We start from the raw sequence: 7452 nt of genomic DNA on the forward strand, positions 1-7452 counted from the left end.
ATGACTAAAATATGGAGACAGTTTATCGTCTTTTTTTTTATCTGAACATAATTTATTGCTGCTCCTGGCAACGTCACGCGTGAAATGTATGGCATATAAACGAACGTGCACTGGATAGCGGATAACTTCATACGTGGTGGGACTCAAAAAAGGATTTAATGGAGATCATCAATCGTATGTAATGGGTATATATTTATTGGCTTGTTTGTATAGTTTATTGTTAAGTATGGTTTCAAGAAAGTGTTGTACATTGGTTTCACATCGCATACCTATAATTATTACTTAAAATACTAAAAAATGGATATATTATTATGTAATGATTTACATTTATTTTTATATTTATTAATATAATAATATTACTTTATGTATGTATATTATAACCTAACGTAATGTTTCTGATGTTTGTATATTCGGCGATTTTATAACTTAAATAAAAAATGTTTAAACATGACCGTAACTTCACTGTAACTGTATCATAATAATTTTACAACATTTGGAATTGTAGAATACTGGGTTTTAAAACAAGAATCCAGTTTCAACTTTTATAAAGGACTTTTCACTCTTAAATGAAAATGTGGTAGTTATAATTTTTTTAATAAGTCGTAAGAACAATCAAATTAATCTCTCAAACTACCGTATAGTCAAAGTTAAGTAATAAATCAAAACAATAATATTCTACTTATAGTAAATTGCTTATAGAAATAGGTACATATAAATATGAAACATATTTGTACTATTTTTACAGAAACTGAGGTGGTTAAACGCATCTGATACCGATAATTATCGGTCATAATGTATCACAAACTTTATTGTGCTTGGCCTTGTTTAGTAAGCATTTAGAAGTATGTATTATATTTCGCTTTATAGCTTCCAACGAACGAAAACTGGAACGAAATTTTACCTCTCATTAGATTTGCTGCAACTCGCTCGAAATTTCGAAATCCTACTAAGAAATGGTTCCTTGATCAGCAAAAATCAGAATCAAATTAGTAAAAAGTTAAGCTTTCAACATATCGATATGTATTATTGAGCTGGATTTGGATTAACTATGATTTTATTATAAGCGTAAAGTGTATCTCATGTATGAGTAGCTCCCCACTATGTATTTTCTTGTTTTATCTTCGGCGACATACTTCATTTATTATTCCTTTTTTTAATTATTACTTTTATCACATGCTTCTTTAATGTTACATAATTATGTTGTTTGATTTGAAATATAGGTAGAGCAAGAAAACGATGGGTGGACGATATAATCTCAGTGGCCGGTAAAAACTGGCTAACTACTGTAAAAAACAGAGAAAAAGTTGGAGGCGACTTTTACCCAGAAGGGGTCCAAGCATTAATTTAGTTATATAATTATAGAACTTGTATAAAGTAACTGCTATGTAGATATTTTGTTTGAAAAAATAAAGCTTTATTATTATTAGGTTTTTTGATATATTTAGTGTCTAAATGTAAATTTTATCCTAGGAGCATTTTTGTGCGGACTGAAAAGCAGCTGTAAGCTAAGTATACGACCTTTTCAACAGCATTTTTTTCTAATATCTCTGTAAACTAGACTTTGATAAATCTTTTTATTTTGCATGGTGGGTAAATAAACGTCTTTATCATTATTACTATATTAAAGTTTCTATCGGAACTGTTTTCAATTAAATATTCCAATTACTTTAACGTAATTTTTTTGAGAAATAAAGTTAATTTAATATTTCTAATGTAATAGTTAAAGGGATCTTCAGTATGAAGTAATTGAAAGGTTTTGTTGGGACTCGCCGCTTAACAACAAATTAACTGTTCAGCTAACTTTATAATTAAAAACTTATTATTATTATCTCGTCCCTTCGAAGACAAATTGTCTTCTTTGCAATCGTTGAAGAAAAAAAAAATACAAATTAAATAGTAAGCATCTCATATATTTTTTGGTTATATTACTAAAGAGCTGATATAGGCCTATTTCTTATCTAATTACATGCTGTTTATTCGTGTTGAGTAATGACCAATGGGTCACTAATATATATTTTGCTTTGAAACCATAACATTTTGTGTCCATAAAATATTATGTAAATATACACATACTGTGTTTAAAACCCAAATCCCCCCCCCCCTTTTCTGTAAACCATGTGAAATTATTCATTTAAATTGTGCTTCCTTTTTCACAAGAGTGAGTCATAAGTAGATTACAAGAGCAGTCATAAATATTGCGGCCAAAAATGCAGTTGTGATATTCCGAAGAATCAATCAAATTAGTCGATATGAAAATGGCTACAAAGTCGTTATTTCAAATTATACTAATAATAAATTTAAAAAAAAAATTCAGAAACCTATGTTGCAATATTATGTCATACGAGCGGCTCTGCTAGTAGCATAGCCGGCATCACACCACAACATCTTAAAGATCTTGTTAGTGTTTCACCCGGTGACGCTGGTAGGGCTCTCTTGAATAACATAACTAAACATTGTAATTTCGTGTTATCTAGCAAGGTAACTTTATCTTTTTTGTTTCATATTTACGGTGCTAGACTATGTGCCTTTAATAAAAAAATACACCCGTCCAATTACGATTCGGACCATATAGACACATAATTTCCAGCCTAAAAACAAAATTAATTAATGTTAAAAGAAATAAATGTTCTATACTATAAATTCGAAATTACAAATTAATAAACGTACAATATGAATTATAGTTGTCAGTGATTGTTTAGGTGTAAACTAATTGTGGTTTAATGATTTAAATCATTTGTCTGCGGCTGTAATAAATTTGGATTCATTGGTTTGATATTAGTGAGTAATAAAAATGAAATCTAGCTTTGGAAATAGAATAGGAATGGGGTTGGACTTGTACAATGTAAGTTTAATATTATATTTTAATATTTTGTTAAATGTTAACCAAAGTTGCTTCAGATATTATTTGATCTGTATTTTCTTTATCCCGTTTTTATGATTTATTCGTAATGTATAGTATTGTTTATTTGTGTTTGGATGTATGCATCACATATAAGCTTGATTAATCTTGATTGAAGGAATCAATTTTCAGATTTTTCAATTCCATGCATAATATCTTAAGTTCAATAGTTGGTCATAATACATTATCGATATATCTAACTACACAGTATAGTTGCAAAAGAAAGGGAACTATTACTAGGAATGTAAAAAACATTTATAAAAACTGCCAGTTTTTTAAATTAATGAAGAGTTTCTTGCTGATTGTTCCCTCCAGAACATTCCAAATCGGTAGTAATTTTCCTGTAACTATAAATAATTAATAAAAATCTAATATAATTTTAATCGTTTCTATTATATCAATATCCTATTTACAATTTGTACATCGTACTAGCTTGATACCTTTACGGCAACAGCTTTCGTTATCTTGACGCGACATGATATACGCGCAATTACCCAGGATGTTGATAGCGTGTTCATTCATTACGTACTTAATTTAGTAACTGCTTTAATTGTTACTTCTATCAATAAATAATTTCTTGCGGAAGGAATCTCTTGAATGACTCATTAAAGTAACTGTAAACTAAATTAACTTGTATGTATTAATAAACGTTATGTATTATTAACTTTATAGATTTTTTATGTTTTTGTATTTGTCATTGTAGTTTTAGCTTTATAATTTAACCGAGTGCCAAATAAGGAGAATCTTCTCAATCCGACTGAATTTTTTTGTAATGTTTATGATCTTTGATGAATTAACAAAATTAGTAAAATGTCACGAAATCTCTTTTATCTAACTATAAATGAAGAGTATCACTGTTGTTTTAATGTGTAAATAGAACAAAAGATGGTTAGATGTTCAGCTCTATTTTAAGGTCGTGTTAAGTAGTCTTGATTTTTAGTTTGAACATGCTCTATATTACAAATTAGAATCGAACGCGTATAGTGTACTTTGCACGATGTTATGGAAACACAATTTTACATTTTAGTCGATGTGAGTTTTAGGCAACCATTAACAAAATTTTCTTATAAACGTCGGGTTACTGAACTTAGTATGTCATGAAATAGAGGCACTATATTCTATGTAACAGTACGTCTAATTTGTTTTAAATTTACGACGGCTATAAAAAATTAAAGTTACAGTTATCAACTAAATAAAGAGCGATAACAGTAACTTAAAAGTCCAAAATAAGTCGATGAAAGTTACATTTAAGTACGTGAATAGCTAACAAAGCATAGTCGTTTCGCTATGGTGTACAATTTACCCTGCAGCGCGACTTGTCTGTATCCGGGGAGCAGACCCGCCAATTGCCTCATGTAGAGACTCCATAATACCGATTGTTATACGGGACAGCAATATTTATTAGTAGTAAATCACAATATCAATAGAATTTGTCATTAATAATAATGACACTATTTAATGTTTTATAGATAAGAAAAAAAAACTAAACATTTAAAATATAGAAATACCTTTGGTATATGTGGTATATTTTATAATTCTATTATTTTAAACGCAATTAAATTTGTTTTTTGAAAAAAAATGTCGATAATGAACAAAGAATATAATAATAATCATAAGCATTCATCAATAAAAGTTTTACAATATATTTAGTTATTTACATACACATAAAAAAGCTAAATCAAAGATTATTGTAATTGTAGATAAAATTAAAAGACAAGAAAGATGACATTATACAAAACTTATTGGAAAAACAACATTTAAGCTCGAATACTTAAGATAAGAATTTCAAAATGATATTTAAGGATGATGTAGAATAATGTTTGTATTCCGGTGAAAAAGAAATTTATGGTTAATAACATTGTGTATCAACAATGTATGCACACACTTCCCCAACGTTTGGGCTTTTTGTAATAATATGCCATGCCGAATCGCTTAAAATATTTATAGGTAAGCGGAATTCGGCCACTTACCTCATTTATTTTTTGATAAAAAAAAATCCAATGTTCCACTCAATCACAAGTCATCGTATCATTAATTTATTTTCACTAGCACTAATCATAAACACTTTACAGCTCAAATCGGACGTAGTTAAAAAGGTCACTGAACATATCGATGTCACAAATCGGAGTCTATCTGTTTGATCACAGCAACCGGTTCTTAGACTGCAGTGTAACGCGTCGATTGCGTGCACTGTTTACAGTTGGCGTTAGATGCCGAGGAGATTTCGACGCACGAACGTACAGTCGTACACCCGCAACGCACTCGGCAACGGCACTGGCGGCTACAACCGGAGCGGGGGGCGCCACTACACGAAGTTACCCGACTAGTTTCTCTATCTCTTTTACAATATGCGCGTGCGTCGTTGCCACGTTTACTTCTCTACAAAACGTTGCCAGTTTTACTATATTTTTTGTTTTGTGTTGTCGCGTCTAAATGAGGGGCCATAAAATAGAAACCCACTTCGCCGAGTAATTTAGTAGGTAATGATAGAGTTCCAAGTTTAGTTAACTCAATAGTAGATGTCCTTAACTAAAACATTATAATTACAATATCTTAATATATAAATTTATTATAATAAATTTAAATAACAGTTTAAACGTTGGCGTAGAAACATTTGTTCAAATAACGTGTACTACTTTTACTTTTATATTCATAAATGTACGACTACATACTTATAGCAATGCGATATAGAAATAGTATAACTATGCATACTCATAGCTTCGAAGGTACTCAGCCTTTTTGTTATCTGTACAAAGCAAGCTTGGCAAATGGACGCTCTATCTCAGTGTTGGACTTATAAAGTAACGTGTCAGGTGCAACCACACCGCCCTATATAGGTTGTAGGTACCTGGAATGTATTATTCACTTTTAGTAGAATGAAGGAAAAAACTTAGCGTGTAATAATTGAAACTAAAAAAGCTGCTTTATCTAATTATTTAATAACTTCAAAAAGCTTTGGTGAATTTCCAAAAATTATTAAATTATTAACAAATCTGGAAATGAAAATAAAGATGTTCAATATTAATTCAATGTACGTCAAAAAAAAAATTCTATATAAAAAATACAATTAAAACAAAAATAAGTGACATCATAATATATTAAAGAGTCAGTGAAGCTTAAGCGACGAAAGTTGTTTATTTACAATAAGAAGTGATGATCTTCGCGCATTTATACGTTGCATATTAGATGAAAATATTTACTAATATACTTATAACAAGACGCAAGAAAACTTGAAACCGACTAGTTTTAAAGATACAGTATATACAAGTTCTCAGTGGGCGGTCCTAAGCTACTCTGCCTAATTAAGTAACCAGAACCACTACGTAGCGTTACAATCGTGATATTCGATGTCAACAGAACTTCTCTTATCATTAATCTTTAATATTTTCAAGCATAACTTACACAATACTTAAAAAAAGAGTGAAACAACTTTTTTCGGATTTTATCGCGGCTTATTAGGTTTTTTAAATGCCCGGCGTTTTGGATACTTTACCGCAACCATGGTCACGGGAGGACTCAGTCAGAAAAGTTGTTTCATTATAATGAATGAAATTCACGTAAACATTAGAAAAGAAAAAAAAGAATGGCTAAAAAATGTAAATGTAGAGTAGTAGAGTTTATTTGGCACCATTATAAGTGATTTATAGCAAGTTTTTAACATAAGCCTCTAGGTTTCATTTGTCCTTAAATAGAATAATATATTTGTGAAGATAACTGAGAAGGTCCCATAAAGACGTTGTATAGCTGAGCAGGTAGCGAACACCGGGCGCCTCGAGTGCTACGAGCTGCAGTACAGCAACATTTGTCCATCATTTCACATCTGTTAATCCTTAAATAATATATTCGATTATTTTTTTACTTCGTATCTGTACATTAATTAATAATGAAATTGAAAATTAAATTGAAATTTTATCATTTTCATAGAGGAAGATATTTTTTTCCTCTTTTCATTTTACATATTTTCATATTTTTTACATATAATTTTTTTTTATTTAAAAGCAAAACACAAATCTAATAAGAAAAGATTTCAAATTCAACGCATTAAATACTTTAAATAGGTATGTGCTCAAACTATATATATGGTTAGAATTAAAGTATTTGACTTATTAGGTACCACTTGTGCCCACGACTTCGTCCGCGTGGAATTAAACAAAAAAGTTATTGTTCAGATCGCAGTTACTTATAAATAAAATAAATTTCTAAAACAAAAGTAGCCTAAGTTATTCCTTATTTTATCAGCTATCTGCTAATGAAAGTCCCGACAAAACGTTCTAGCAATTTCATAGATTAGCCGGAACAAAAAGACAGACAGATAGACAGACACACAGACGAAAATTGTAAAAATGTTATTTTGGTATATGTACCGTGTATATATCCATCTGCATTTAGTAAAAAGCAGTTATTTTAATATTACAAACAGACACTCCAATTTTATTTATTTGTATAGATATATAGCTTCGTACTAATTTTTCTGATACGAAATAGTTTACAAAAGCTACAATAAGCAGTTTATTAGTATATGGACAGGGGGATTGGTTCCACGGGCTACAATT

Source organism: Melitaea cinxia, chromosome 1, assembly GCF_905220565.1.
Source record: "Melitaea cinxia chromosome 1, ilMelCinx1.1, whole genome shotgun sequence".
Classification (NCBI taxonomy): Eukaryota; Metazoa; Arthropoda; class Insecta; order Lepidoptera; family Nymphalidae; genus Melitaea; species Melitaea cinxia.